The sequence below is a fragment of the Manis javanica genome, chromosome 4, assembly GCF_040802235.1.
Source record: "Manis javanica isolate MJ-LG chromosome 4, MJ_LKY, whole genome shotgun sequence".
Lineage (NCBI taxonomy): Eukaryota > Metazoa > Chordata > Mammalia > Pholidota > Manidae > Manis > Manis javanica.
This window is the reverse complement of record NC_133159.1, coordinates 43,572,056-43,587,896: the sequence shown is the minus strand read 5'-3', so window position 1 is coordinate 43,587,896 and position 15,841 is coordinate 43,572,056. Positions and strand designations below refer to the sequence as shown.

The 15,841-nt window shown below is 42.0% G+C and overlaps 1 long non-coding RNA gene across 1 annotated transcript; it reads right to left on the bottom strand.

The window, feature by feature from the left end:
- Positions 1-2,691: 2,691 nt before the first annotated feature.
- Positions 2,692-14,844, bottom strand: LOC140848894 (uncharacterized). Its single transcript, XR_012130170.1, has 2 exons — positions 14,645-14,844; positions 2,692-3,940 (listed from the first exon to the last, which is right to left on the bottom strand). It is a non-coding gene; the product is annotated as an uncharacterized lncRNA (long non-coding RNA).
- Positions 14,845-15,841: the final 997 nt, after the last annotated feature.

Below are 15,841 nucleotides of genomic sequence, written 5' to 3'. Positions count from 1 at the left end.
GGAGACAGACAGGGGACATGACCACCCCACCCCAGCCACGCAGGCCAGAGGGCAGCACTGAGGCACAATTGGGCTTCTGCGGCCGCATGGCTGGGTCTCAACGCTGTCTCAAGCAACCTTATTTATATGAAGTGGCTAGTCAGAGCCAACGCCTCCGAAGGGTGAACAGAGGGCATGAAGGTGCAAGAGGGCAGGAAACAGCAAGAACTGATGGCCCCAAGTACTCAGGATTGGGATAGCTGAGCTTTTGACTACGGGTCAATAATCTTGAAGGTCTGTGACAGGTCATCATTTGTCATTTTACTGAGGCCCAATTTTGAATTATTTGCTACAAAACCAGTATGTGGAGCAAAAGACCATCAGTGAGTGGGTCCAGCCAACTGCCGAGCTCATGCTTCTCAGCTCAATTTTCCAGTTTTCTCCTCCTTGTAGGAAGCAGGGTGTCTGAGGGCAGAATGCACATGGGGTTAGAGGCAGAGCATCTGGGGGGAAATCCCTGCTCTACCACTTGAAGCTGTGTGACCTTGAGTAAATGGCTTCCTGTCTCTGAACCTGTTTCCTGATATGAAATACATGGATAATATCTACCTCAAAAGGCTGTTAAGATGAAATGAGATAGTAGTAACTCATGGACTCTGCAGAATACCCAAAAAACTGGCACAGTGCTCTGGTGGCCTCTGGGAGGGGACAGGGGAAACAGGAGTGCAGAGGAAGGAGGAAGATTTACTCCCCACCACAACCTTTTCTGTAATCTCTCTCTTTTTAATCATGTGTAGGGGGTTCCTTATTCAAGTAAATAAATTAATGGGCTTTCAAAAAGTAAGAAAATGCATGTAAACCACTTAGGACAATATGGACATTTAATACTCCATAAATGTGCACTCTTACTGTTATAATACATATTATGTAAGTGGTTTTATAACCACTTTCCATTTATGGAAAATGACACCCTGAAAAGCTAAATGCTCCTTGATGGTATGGAAGCAGCTAAAACAAGGGATGCTCCTTAGCCAGAAAATAGGAGATTCATGGCACAAACACCTGCCTTTGACTTAGCTCCTTGCTGAGTCAGGGGAGGCCAATGCCTGGGCTCCTGGGGGAGTATGGCGGCTTTGCTGGAGAGGGAGGCTGACCTGCTCAGGAAGAGCCATGAATGCCCCTTAAATAATCAGTCCACAGCCCTGGGCTTGGCGCCTGTCTCTGCAGCTCACTGGCTGAGTGACCTTGGGCAGGTCACTGAACCTGTCTGATCCATTGGATTCCCAGCTGACAGATGACAAGGATATTCGCCCGCCTTGCAGAGCTGTGTGAGGGTTGGGAGGCAGGTAAGTGGCAGCTACCATCATCACCTCTTCATCATTTTGTACAGTGTTTGGGCTTCATCTGGGACAATGGAGGCCAGTAAAAGGCTTTCTGCCTGGTGTGGTAAGATTGGATTTTAGAGTTAGAGATGTCACCCTGGAGGTCAATGCAGAGCAGTGACTGGAGCAGAGGAGCCAGCAGAGGACCAAGAAAGCTTCTGTGTGTGACTGGCCCCCACTCCCACCCTGTCTGACTGCTCTGGACAGCAAGCACCCTTAGCCATGAATTGGACTAACCCAGCAAAAGGACAGCTCTGCATTATGGCAGGGAAACAAAATCTAAATGTTACTTAACAGAGCTCTATCTTATTTACTTGCCCAGGATGGTATTTATGCTAATCCTATTCCACCTCAGACTAGTAAAAGCTGTGCCTCGGCTCTGGGTTCTACACCATCTGTCAGCCCACACGCTCGGGGTTAGCCTCTCCTAAGTAGCAAGACCATGCTGCTTGGTGGCGTGGGCTCTCAGGGCACAGCCTGCAGCTGCGGAGGGGAGCCATTCATTCAGCATGTCTGTATGGAGCTCTGCTAGGGGCCAAGCCCTATGCTGGGTGTTGGAGACCCAGTGGAGAAGAGACAGACAGGGTCGTCCCTCCCATGAAGCATGTGCTCTGACGGGAGAGGCATAAAAGTAAATAAGTAAGTGAATATGTTAAGTTCAGATGGGGCTAAATGCTATGAAGAAAAGCACTGATGTGTCAGAGAGTCACTTGGGCTGAGGGCCTAATTAGAGAGAGTGGTCAGGGAAGACCTCTCCCAGGAGGTGAGGCCTGAATGACAAGGAGCCACTGCGGGTGGTAAGAGCATGCCAGGCAGAGGGCACAGAACAGAGGATGTAAATATCCCGAGGAAAGGCCACAGCTGGTGAGTTTGAGGACAGAAGGGGCCAGAGCAGCTGGAGCCAGGGTTAGGAGGCAAGACGGAGATGGTGCCAGAGGTCAGGACATGTGGGACTTTGCAGGCCACGGGAAGGACTATGTGTGATGGAGCCACTGCAGGGCTCTGGGAGGGAATGAGATGGCCTATAGCGTTTCACGTGGACTTTGCTGCTGGCTGGAGAATCCATTACAGGAAGGACAAGAGTCCCCCTGGGGAGAGAGGCAAGAGGCCCTGGCATTGGGGATGCAAGGAGAGGAAGGATGGGGTTACAATTTGGAGGCAACAGTGTGAACAGAGTGCAGAGTACCTAGCACCGTCTAGCAGAGCCAGAGCTCACTACATGATGACTGGGGTTTTGATGATTTCTGTTTGCTTGTTTGTTTTTGTTTTTGTCTTCCTATTAGATGCTTTTAATTTAATTTTTTTTACATTAAAAAAAATGAAACATAGGTGATATACAATGTTATATTGGTTTCAGGTGTACAACATACTAATTCAACAACTATATACATTACTAAATGCTCACCACAGTAAGTAGTTACCATCTATCACCATACAAAGATATTACAATACTATTGATCATATTCCCAGTGCTTTATTTCCACCCCATGACTAATTTAGGTTTTTTAATTATTTTGATTCTCCTCTGCCACACTGCCCCTCCCAAATGATACCTTTTAAACTCTGACATTTGATCAGATCAAGTACTGGCTTGGAGGCCCCCATGATAATGCTAGATGTATATTCCCCATGGGGCCTCAAATCCTACCCCCTGCAGCCGTGTGGATTGCTTACCTCTGCAGTGAACCTCCCATGGGCCCTGCTTTTGCTGGCTCTGAAGCAATCTAACCTTGGTGCTTCCTCTGGGAGCCTCGCTCTCTGCATTAGACAGGAGTGGGTGGACCACTTGCATGTACAGAGATCTACTGACAGGGCAAAAACTTCAGGACCATGAGAAACCCACAGCAGAGATTGCGCTCGGCCCTAATCCTGGCAGGTGAGATCCTGAGCAGGATCCAGGACTGGGTCTCATCTGGTCTTCCAATTCACTCATTCAGTGCATGTTTTGAGTCCCTGCTCTGCTCCAGAGCTGGGGACGCAGTTGACTCAGATATAATCTCACATCAAGATGGAGGGGGAAACGAATAGTCCCTGATGTGGTAAAGGTGCTCACTACTTGTTGATTAACAGTTACCCATGTAGAAAGCCCCTGATACTGTACCTATCATTTTACTCGGGTATTTCCTCATCTCAAGATCATTAGAATTCCCCAAGCAGAAATTCCCAGCCCAGAATTCAGGCCCCTCACAGGTCAGTCTGCACCTCACTCTACAGGCTCACTTTGGGCCTTTTTCCTTTCCCTGCACTGGCTCCAGCCACATTACACTTATTATCGGGCCTGTTCTTTGAGATTTCTCTGTCTTGTGCATCTCTCCTTTTACTTGGAATATACCACTTCTCCCATTCACTACTTGGTAAACTCCTAGACACCAGGCAAAAGCCATCTCAAAATTAGCATCTCTGCAAAGCCTTTCTGATTCTCTCCAGACCAGGCTCCTCCACAGCACAGTCCTCCACTCATCCCTCTTCTGTGTCAGATCGCTAGGCACTGACGACTCAGACTCCCAGAAGCACTGTGAGTCATGATGATGCAGAGTCCGAATCTGCTTCATCCCTGTAGCCGTGGCCTGTCACAGGGCCTGGCAGAGAGGAGAGAGATATTCAGTACACATTTCATCATGGGGGTGACAAGGACATCAGTGTGGGCCAACGTATAGGCAGATGAGAGGCACAAGAATGAGGCCAAAGATGTCAGCAGATACCCGGTAGGGCAGGGCCTTGTGTGCCGGGCCTCAGGGTAGATTTCAGCCATGGAGAAAAAACTGAGGAAGAACAGGAAATCCAAATCCCACTTAGGGAGGTTCAGGAGCAGGGCAGGAGAACTAGTTGGGGTTGTGAGAGGGGATACAAATATTGATTATGCTTACATGATGTTCTTAAGGGCTATTAGCTCTGGGTTCGTTTTCCAACATAGATAAGAAATGATCTTGCCATTAAGGATTTACTGTCTACTAATAGGCAACAAAATACCTGTACACCTATAAACATACAAGTATCGTTCCATTCACCTCTGAGACCATTTCATGAAACATTCTCTTATTCAGATGGGGAAATTGAGGCCTGGACAGTTGAAATAGCTTGTTTACAGTTGCTAGTTGAATAGCAATAAACCAATTATTACCCTACTCAAAGGCAGTCATGTAGAGCAGTGGTGGAAAAAAATCTTGCCAATCATGGAATTTGTTTCTCACACAGCACTGTTGTTCATATGCTTTCTGCATTAAAAAATTTAAAAAACCACGAATTTATATCACTGTGAAAAAACCAGACCAATTACAACCCAAAGTATAAAATTAATATATCTGAGTCCATACTGATATCAAATAAATAAATAAGTAGGGGAAAATGGACAAATCTTCCTTAGGGAAAAATTCTAAATAATGTTAATATATACTTCACCCTCTCCCAGGAGGCAGAGTTTAACCCCCTACCTTAGAGAAGGGCCTGGACCTAGTGACTTGCTTTCAAAGAAGAAAGAATGGAAAAGGAAAAACAGTAACTTTACAGTGGAGAAACCTGGCAACACACCTTAACCAAGCAGTCAAGGTTAACATCACCATGATAAATTATGTGCATCTCATGCACTATCTAATGTGATGTGACATAAGGGCACTTCACCTGAATGGTGTTCTTCCCCAAGCCCATAATACCAGTTTAGTCAGGAGGAAATCAGACAAACCAACATTTAGGAACATTCTACAAAATACCTGGCCATCACTGCTCAAGACTATCAAGGTTACAGGAAACAAGGAAAGACTGAGAAACTGTCACAAAGCAGAGCAGACTGGAGAGACATATGGCTAAATGCAGTTCAATCTTGGATTGAACCCAGGAACAGGAAAAGGACATTGGTGGGAAAACTGGTGACGTCTGGAGTGTAGCTAATAGTAACATACCAATAGTGGCTTTTTAATTTTGACAATGTACTGCATTAATGCACAACATTAACAACAGGGGAAACTGGGTGAAGGTCACATAGGAACTCTGTATCTTTACAACTTTTTTAAAATCTAAAATTATCCCCAAATAAAGTTGATTTTAGAAAATCCAGGTGAGAGGAAAGCGATTCCCCACTACATCCAAAGCCTCCCTCTAAATTGGGTCTGTATCTGTACACACCTTTTCTTTTTTTTTTCCAGTATGTTCCTATAGTAATAATTTTTTCCCTTACATAAATGGTTCATACTGAACATATTGTTCTGTAACTTCCCTTTTCACTTAACAATATGTCTCAGTGGTGGTTCCCTATCAGTACTTACAGATCTGTGCTACCCAATACAGTAGCCACCAGCCACATGTGGCTGTTAAACACTTCTAAGTGTAGTGAGGCTGAATTGAGATGTGATTTAAGTATAAAATACACATCAAATTTCAAAGATTTAATACAAAGATAAGAATGCAAGTAATTCAAAAATTATTTTTTATGTTGATTACATGTTGAAGTGATAATATTTTGGGCATATAGGGCTCAAATATTAATTTCACCTGTTTCACATTTTTTAATGTGGCTACTGAAAAATTTAGAATTACATTGTGGTTCATATTATATTTCTTTGGACAGTGCTGTTACATAGATCTAAACTCTTTGCTGCATAGTATTCCAAAATATGCAAGTACAATTTATTTAACCATTATTTTCCAATATATATTTAGATTGTTTCTAAAATTTTGTATTTACAAACCACATCACAAGTAAAAATATCTGTACATGCCTACTTTGTACACATGTAAAAATATTTCTCTAGAATAGGGGTTAGCAAACTAAGGCCCATGGGCCAAATGCAGGCCACCACCTGCTTTTGTAAAAATATTTTATTGGAACACAGCCACAATCATTCATTTACATATTGTCTATGGCTGCTTTTGTACTACAATAGTAGAGTTGAGTAGATTTGACAGAGATCATACATCCTGCAAAGCCTGAAATATTTACTATCTATTCCTGTTTTGAAGTTTGCTGGCCCCTGCCCTAAGAGTTGTTACCAACTAGAAGAGCTAAATTGCAGGTCCAGAAAAGTAGACTGTGAGATGGAGATTAGCATACAGAAAGTTTAGGGATTGCTATGGATGGAGGGAGGGAAAGAAGCAAGATGAGGCAGAGAGAAATTGGGTGATGCAGTATTAAGACATCAGCCAGTTCCATGGGGATCTCTGAAGCTGGGATGGTCCTTCAGAGTTGTCCTGAGTTGGGGCATGGGGCCTGGCCTTTATAACTCTGAATCAACCTACCCTGAGAAAGGGGTATGGGCCTTGCATGCTGAGGGGTATGACTTCAGCTGAGGGAAATTGCCTGCTAGCTGAGGGGAAATAGGTCCATCCATCCTGGGCCTGTGGGGTTCCTTTTGGGAACCAGAACCTCTAAACCGAGATGTGGGAACAGGACCCACAAATGCCTCCTGGGTGATGCTAAGTGTAAGACCACTCCGGCTTTCACTCTTTGGCTCTTGGACCCACGTAGTCTACCTTTTGGAGGAAAAGCCCTGTGTAATGATTTTTGCTTTAGAATGCGTGCTACATGCTGCAAGAAGGTACCCTATTCTCATGGAGTATCATTTCTGAGCTGGTGTCTCAGCTCTGCCTCCAACAGACAGTTAGTTCCAAGAAGGCAGCTTAAGGATTGTGCAGAATGTGAAAGGATGAGTGGACTCCACATTCATGTGCCCACTGCTGCACCTACCTTGCTGTACAGTCATATGGGATTCCATGACAGTAGATGAAATATTCTGTAAACTCTTGGTAGGTTGTGCTGGATGAAGCCCTCCAAGCAGAGCTCTATCTGATATAGGTCTATTTCAGTGAAAATGAATCGCAGCTCTTTCCAGGGTAGAAGGGAAGTGGCTGGTTGTTTTCCTCAAGAGATGGGAATGTATCTGAGACTCAGAACTGGTCTCTGGAGCTGGCAGGTTGAACACTGAATCAGCAATAGCTAGATCAGTCTTGGTGCGTGGCAACCCATGCCATTGGGCTCATACATACCCTCTTCATGCCATCATGGTTCTCTGGTTATGTACCCATTGTGCCAGCTCTGGGGTGGCCTTAGAGAGAGGCTGGCTTATGTCAACTGCATATACTTGATTGTTTAGTGCTTCTTCCGTGGTATGTTCACTGGTGGGTGTTAGCATGGAATCCAATGATCTTCATCTTTGGTGCCCACTCCCTTAGTTCCATCCATGTGCCTCTACCCCAGATCTCCTTGTTCCTGATTTTCCATTCTTGTCTCTTTCCAGACCCCTAAATGACCAGCCAAGCCATTCAGCACTGCCTGTGAGATCCAAGAAGATTCTTACCTTGGGCCCCCTTTCTTTGCACAAAGAATGGGTGACTATGGCTATTCAAAGCTCTGCCCACTGGAAAGGTTTTTTCTCTCTGCTATCTTTCAAGGACACTGCAGTGGGGCAGTCTATTTTTGGCTTGCTCACACGTACTGAGCCGACCCATCCATGAACAAAGCTTGGCTTTTTTCCTCCTCTGGCTGGATATAAGGATCTCCCCAGGCAGCCATAGGTGGGCTTAGAGGGAGGCATCGGTGCAAAGGTGGTAGATGACATAGATGTCTGGGCCACCTGCTCATGCAGCTGCCTTTTGCCCTTTGGCTCTGCTGTGCCCAATCCCATTTGTACCATGTCTGTGTTACGATGAATTGCTGCTGGCCTTATCTGACCTTATGGCTTGGTAGACCTGACAGAACCCAGCTCACGATAGGCCACTTTGGCTGCATGGTCAGCTTGATAATTCATGATCAAATGATCTGTCTCTATGAGAACCCTGGAGCAAATAAGGAGCTATTTTTTGAAAAGTGTTGTTCCTGGCCACAGATGGCATGGCCCTGCCCCAGAACCCCAGGGGTCTATATTCTCCTACTAGGTTGTGTCATAAACTCCATAGGCATCTTTTTCCCACTACAGAAACCTCAAATACCATGGGTTCTGCCAGATCATATGGTCCATACAACATGGCTACTTGTTCTGCTGGACCTGCTACTGAGCCCTTTCCTGCTCTGGGCCCCCATCAAAACTGGCAGCCTTCTTTGTCATCCAGTATATGGGATGAAGCAGTCTTTCCAGGTGTGGAATATGCTGCCTCCAAAACCCCAAGAGGACTGCCAGGTGTGTGCATCCTTCTTAATGGGGCAGTAGGGATATAGTCATCATTCATCTTTCACTTTGGAGGCAACGTCCCTGGCATATCCCAGACCACTGGACCCTGAACATTTCACTGAGATGTCAGGCCCTTGTGTCTTCAATGTTTTCTCCCATTCTCAGCAGTGCAAGTATTTCACTAAGGCCTCCAATATACTTTCCACTCATTGTCCATCTGGCCCAATTAGAAGCTCTGCAAGACATCTGAGCAGTACAGGTCTTTTCAGTCTAGGCTTGGAGAGCAGAAGGGTTAACAGCCCTCAGGCAAAACTGCAAATGGATACTTTTGTCTGTTCCAAGTGAATATGAACTCTGATCTTCCTGTCTGATAGGCAAGGAAAAGAAAAACATTCACCAGATCAATAGCTAGATACGATGGGCCTGGGAAAATGTTAATGTGCTCCAGGAAAGATGCCACATCTGGCATAGCAGCTGCAGGCAGAACTCACCACTTGGTTGGTCCACTGCCATCTTCCAAGATCCATCTAATTTTTGCAGGGGCCAGGCTGACAAATTTATTAATAGAGAGATAATCACTATTCCTGCACCTTTACGTCTTTAAAGATGGCATTGATCTTTACCATTCCCTCATTACTAGTGAGGTTGAGCATCTCCTAATATGTTTATTGGCTTATTTCCTTTTCTTGGAATTCCCATAGTTTGTAATTGTTTGCCTATTTTAAAAGCCTTATTTATCTGTCTCCTTCACTAGACTGTGAGCTTCTTGGGACCAGGAACTATGTCTTATTGTCTTATTTATTGCTGTGACCTTTCAACCTGGCACAAAAGAACTCAATAAACACACACTGAATGAATGATTTTAATAAGATGAAAGAGCAGCATTTGCTTGGACATCCTGGTCTGTTTGGATCTTGAAAACCAACTACCTTATTAGCTTATGGAAAAGCTTATCCTTGACAGCAATTGTATCATTTTGGTTGAATTAAAAGAAAATACAATGTCATCCAATCAAACCATTTCCCTTTTAAAACCGAGGCAGCATCACTGAACTAATCGAAGCTCCCAAAGCTTTGTTTTCTGGATGGACTCCCTTCGATAGCAATAATGGGCAGTAACAAACTGAGCCCTCGCCCCATCTGGCTGTGATAAATGCATCCAGAACACATTACAAATCTCAGAGTGAGGCTCTGAGGCCTGAGGCTGCAGCAAAAGAAAACCAAAGCTGACAGGCACGAGTTTAAGAACCTGATATTCTATAAATGAAAAAAGGCCAGCTGCCTGTTCCTTCACCACTGAGCACAGTAAATGCATTATCTGAGCTTCCTGCCATTTTTCAAACCTGGGACTCTCAAATGGTATCTGTTTGGTCAACAATAAATTTCATTTGTCAAAAAAAATATCTCTAATTTACTGAATCTCAAGTGTTTCTTTCCTTTAAACTTCGGGGGTTTGAAAGTTTTTTTTAAATTTTCTTAAATATATTTACATTGGAACATTTTTGTCTTTTTAAAACACACATCTTACTAGGAGCCTCACCTCCTCAGAAACTTCTCATGTCCTCCCATTATTTACAGACCAAAGTCCAAACCCTTTCACAAGGCCTTCAAGGACCTGGATACTTTCTTTGCCCAATTTCTCTACACCATTCCTAAGAACCTTCTACTTCCTCCAACCCATATTATATGCCTTTACTGAAAGCCATGCACTTTACACCTCTGTGCTTTTACATACATCCTAATCCCTCTGCTATGAACTCCTACCTACCTTTCAAGATTCAGTTCAAACATTTAACTCTCTGTGAAGACTTTCCTTCCCTTAGAATGGTGCTAATTATTCCTTTCTCTACTTTCTCATCATTTTAAATATCTACAGTGAACACCTAATATGCTATAATTACTTACCTATGTGCCTGTCTCCCCACCAAATTAAGTCCTCCTCAAAAGCAGAAATTATCTCTCATTTACTGCAGTTTCTCCACTGCTAGTCCAGTCCTCAGCACACAGCAGATGGGCAACATTTTGTTTGTTGAATGAAAATAAAGACTCCATCCCAACCCAAAGGACTAGGACCTCCAATTTAACCACCACAAGAAAATGATAAATAAGCTGCTGGAAGAAGGGCCTTGAACCAAGAATACTATACCCAGCAAGGTTATCATTTAAATTTGAAGGAGGGATTAAAAAATTTTCAGATAAGAAAAAGTTGAGAGAATTTATCTCCCACAAACCATCTCTACAGTGCATTTTGGAGGGATTCCTATAGATGGAAGTATTCTTAAGGCTAAATAGATGTCACCCAAGGGATAGACAAAGAGCACAGAATATGATTCACAACATACAAAGAATGGAGGAGGAAGAAAAAGGAGGGAAAAAAAAAGAACGTTTAGGTTGTGTTTGTAATACCACATGAAGTGAGTTAATTTAGACTGTTATATCGTAAGGGAATTGCCCTTGAAGTTTTGGTAACCACGAATCAAAAGCCTGCAGTGGCAATAAGTACATACCTGTCGATAACCACCCTAAATGTGAATGGTCTGAATGCACCAATCAAAAGACACAGAGTCACTGAATGGATTAAAAAACAAGACCCGTCTATATGCTGCCTACAAGAGACTCATTCAAACCCAAAGACATACACCGACTGAAAGTAAAGGGATGGAAAAAGATATTTCATGCAACTAACAGAGAGAAAAAAGCAGGAGTTGCAGTACTTGTATCATACAAAATAGACTTCAAAACAAAGAAAGTCACAGGAGACAAAGAAGGACATTACATAATGATAAAGGGGTCAGTCCAACAAGAGGATATAATCATTATAAAAATCTATGCACCCAACACAGAATCACCTACATATGTGAAACAAATACTAACAGAATTAAAGGGGGAAACAGAATGCAATGTATTCATTTTAGGAGACTTCAACACACCACTCATTCCAAAGGACAGATCAACCAGACAGAAAATAAGTAAAGAGACAGAGGCACTGAACAATGTATTAGAACAGATGGACCTAACGGACATCTACAGAACATTCCATCCAAAAACAACAGGATACACATTCTTCTCAAGTGCACATGGAACATTTTGAAGAATAGATTATATGCTAGGCCACACAAAGAGCCTCAGTAAATTCAAAAAGATTGAAATTGTACCAACAAGCCTCTCAGATCACAAAGGTATAAAACTAGAAATAAATTACACAAAGAAAACGAAAAAGGCCACAAACACGTGAAGGCTTAATAACATGCTCCTAAATAATCAATGGATCAATGACCAAATAAAAACAGAGATCAAGCAATATATGGAGACTAATGACAACAATAATTCAACAACACAAAAATCTGTGGGATGCTGCGAAGGCGGTGCTAAGAGGGAAATATATTGCAATACAGGCGTACCTCAGGAAAGAAGAACAATCCCAAATGAACAGTCTAAACTTACAATTAATGAAACTAGAAAAGGAAGAACAAATGAGGCCCAAAGTCAGTAGAGGGAGGGACATAATAAAGATTAAAGCAGAAATAAATAAAATTGAGAAGACTAAAATAATAGAAAGAATCAATGAAAGCAGGAGCTGGTTCTTTGAGAAAATAAACAAAATAGATAAACCCCTAGCCAGACTAATCAAGAAAAAAAGAGAGTCTACACACATAAACAGAATCAGAAATGAGACAGGAAAAATCACCATGGACACCACAGAAATAAAAAGAATTACAAGAGAATACTATGAAAAATTATATGCTAACAAAGTGGATAACCTAGAAGAAATGGACAACTTTCTAGAAAAATACAACCTTTCAAAGCTGACCCAGGAAGAAACAGAAAATCTGAATAGACCAATTACCAGCAAAGAAATTGAATTGGTAATCAAAAAACTACCTAAGAACAAAACTGCTGGACAAAATGGTTTTACTGCTGAATGTTATCAAACATTTAGTGAAGACATAACACCCAACCCCCTTAAAATTTTCCAAAAAGTAGAAGAGGAGGGAATACTTCCAAACTCATTCTATGAGGCCAACATCACTCTAATACCAAAATCAGGCAAACACACCACAAAAAAGGAAAATTACAGACCAATATCCCTGATGAACGTATATGCAAAAATACTCAACAAAATATTAGCAAACTGAGTTAAAAAATACATCAAAAAGATCATCCATCATGATCAAGTAGGATTTATTCCAGGGATGCAAGGATGGTACAACATTTGAAAATCCATTGACATCATCCACTACATCAACAAGAAGGACGAAAAACACATGATCATCTCCATAGATGCTGAAAAAGTATTTGACAAAATTCAACATCCATTCATGATAAAAACTCTCAACAAAATGGGTATACAGGGCAAGTACCTCAACTTAAAAAAGGCCATATATGACAAACCTACAGCCAACACTATACTTAACAGCGAGAAGCTGAAAGCTTTTCCTTTAAGATTGGGAACAAGACAAGGATGCTCAGTCTCCCCACTTTTATTCAACATAGTTCTGGAGGTCCTAGCCACGGCAATCAGACAATACAAAGAAATAAAAGGCATCCAGATTGGCAAAGAAGAAGTGAAACTGTCCCTGTTTGCAGATGACATGATATTGTACATAAAAAATCCTAAAGAATCCACTCCAAAACTACTAGGTCTAATATCTAAATTCAGCAAAGTTGTGGGATACAAAATTAACACACAGAAATCTGTTGCATTCCTATACACTAACAATGAACTAGCAGAAAGAGAAATCAGGAAAACAATTCCATTCACAACTGCATCAAAAAGAATAAAATACCTAGGAATAAACCTAACCAAGGAAGTGAAAGACCTATACCCTGAAAACTACAAGATGCTCTTAAGAGAAATTAGAGAGGACACTAATAAATGAAAATTCATCCCATGCTTTTGGGTAGGAAGAATTAATATTATCAAAATGGCCATCCTGCCTAAAGCAATCTACAGATTCTATGCAATCCCTATCAAAATACCTACAGCAATGAACTAGAGCAAATAGTTCTATAATTCACACAGAACCACAAAGGACCCCAAATAGCCAAGGCAATCCAGAGAAGGAAGAATAAAGCAGGGGGAAATCACACTCCCTGACTTCAAGCTCTACTACAAAGCCACAGTAATCAAGACAATGTTACTGGCACAAGGACAGACCCATGGACCAATGGAGCAGACTAGAGAGTCCAGATATAAACCCAAACATATATGGTCAATTAATATATGATAAAGGAGCCATGGAAATACAATGGAGAAATGACAGCCTCTTCAACAGCTGGTGTTGGCAAAACTGGACAGCTACATGTAAGAGAATGAAACTGGATTATTGTCTAACCCTCTATACAAAAGTAAACTCAAAATGGATCAAAGACCTGAATGTAAGTCATGAAACCATAAAACTCTTAGAAAAAAATATAGGCAGAAATCTCTTAGACATAAACATGAGCAACTTCTTCATGAACATATCTCCCCAGGTAAGGGAAACAAAAGCAAAAATCAACAAGTGGTACTATATCAAACTAAAAAGCTCTGTACAGCAAAGGATACCATCAGTAGAACAAAAAGACATCCTACAGTATGGGAGAATATATTCATAAATGACAGATTCAATAAAGGGCTGACATCCAAAATATATAAAGAGCTCACACACCTCAACAAACAAAAAGCAAATAATCCAATAAAAAATGGGCACAGGATCTGAACAGACACTTCTCCAAAGAAGAAATTCAGATGGCCAACAGACACATGAAAAGATGCTCCACATCGGGGAATTGCAAATTAAAACCACAATGAGGTATCACCTCACAGCAGTTAGGATAGCCAACATCCAAAAGACAAACAACAACAAATGTTGGTGAGGATGTGGAGAAAGGGGAACCGTCCTATACTGCTGGTGGGAATGTCAATTAGTTCAACCATTATGGAAAGCAGTATGGAGGTTCCTCAAAAAACTCAAAATAGAAATACCATTTGACTCCGGAATTCCACTCTTAGGAATTTACCCCAAGAATGCAGGAGCCCAGTTTGAAAAGGACATATGCACTCCTATGTTTATAGCAGCACTACTTACAATAGCCAAGAAATGGAAGCAACCTAAGTGTCCATCAGTAAATGAATGGATAAAGAAGATATGGTACATATATACAATGGAATATTATTCAGCCATAAGAAGAAAACAAATCCTACCATTTGCAGCCACATGGATGGAGCTAGAGCAGGTATTATGCTCAGTGAAATAAGCCAGGCGGAGAAAGACAAGTACCAAATGATTTCACTCATCTGTGGAGTATAACAACAAAGAAAAAACTGAAGGAACAAAACAGCAGCAGACTCACAGAACCCAAGAATGGACTAACAGTTACCAAAGGGAAAGGGACTGGGGAGGATGGGTGGGAAGGGAGGGATAAAGGGGAAAATGGGGCATTATGATTAGCAGACATAACGTAGGGGATTGGGGACATAGGGAAGGCAGTATATACAGAGAAGACAAGTAATGATTCTATAGCATATTACTACGCTGATGGACAGTGACTGTAATGGGGTATGTGGGGGGGACTTGTTAATAGGGGGAGTCTAGTAACCATAATGTTCAAGTAATTGTACATTAACGATATCAAAATTAAAACAAAAAAGCTGCTGGAGCAGAATCTAATGGTATTTCATTTCCCAAATTTCCTCTAGCAATTGAACACATTTAGAAGACAATCATATCTAGATTTTTTACAGGTAGCTCAGAGGGAGCTTCTCATCCCATTTCAGGAGCTGACCCTTTCATTTCTAACAGGCTGAAGTTCAGCTGTGCTTCTTAGTGGCAGGGGTAAGCTTGGATGGATGTCTGCAAGCCTCCTTCTCTTTGGCAAACACTCAAAACACAGCTCCATTAACATTCATGGAAATTCTACACACCCATCAAGGAGAAAACAGCCATAATACAGCCTACTTTCCAAACCTCCAAAGCACATCTCTGCAATCATTTTACTTTCTAACTATCACCACTGAAGCCTTTCAGCCAGACAGCAATTTGTTTCAACTTACTCTAGGTTCCTAAGTTAGCAGAAGTCTTTGGTGTTCACCATTCTAAGGGAAGGAAAGTCCTCACAGAGAGTTAATGTATGAGCTAAATCTCGAAGGATAGGTAGGAGTTTATAGCAGAGGGATGAGTATGTGCCAGATCACACTGGGCCTTGGAGGACATGACAAGGGCTTGGGATTTTGTCCTGAATGAAATGGAAGCCACTAGAAGGTTCTGAAAAGATAAGATGATTTGTTTTAAATTTTAAAAGGTTTACTCTAGTTACTCTGTGGACAATAGACTATAAGAGGAAGGATAGAGGTAGGAAGAGCACAGGCACCTTGATATCCATCAATCCCACAAATATTTAT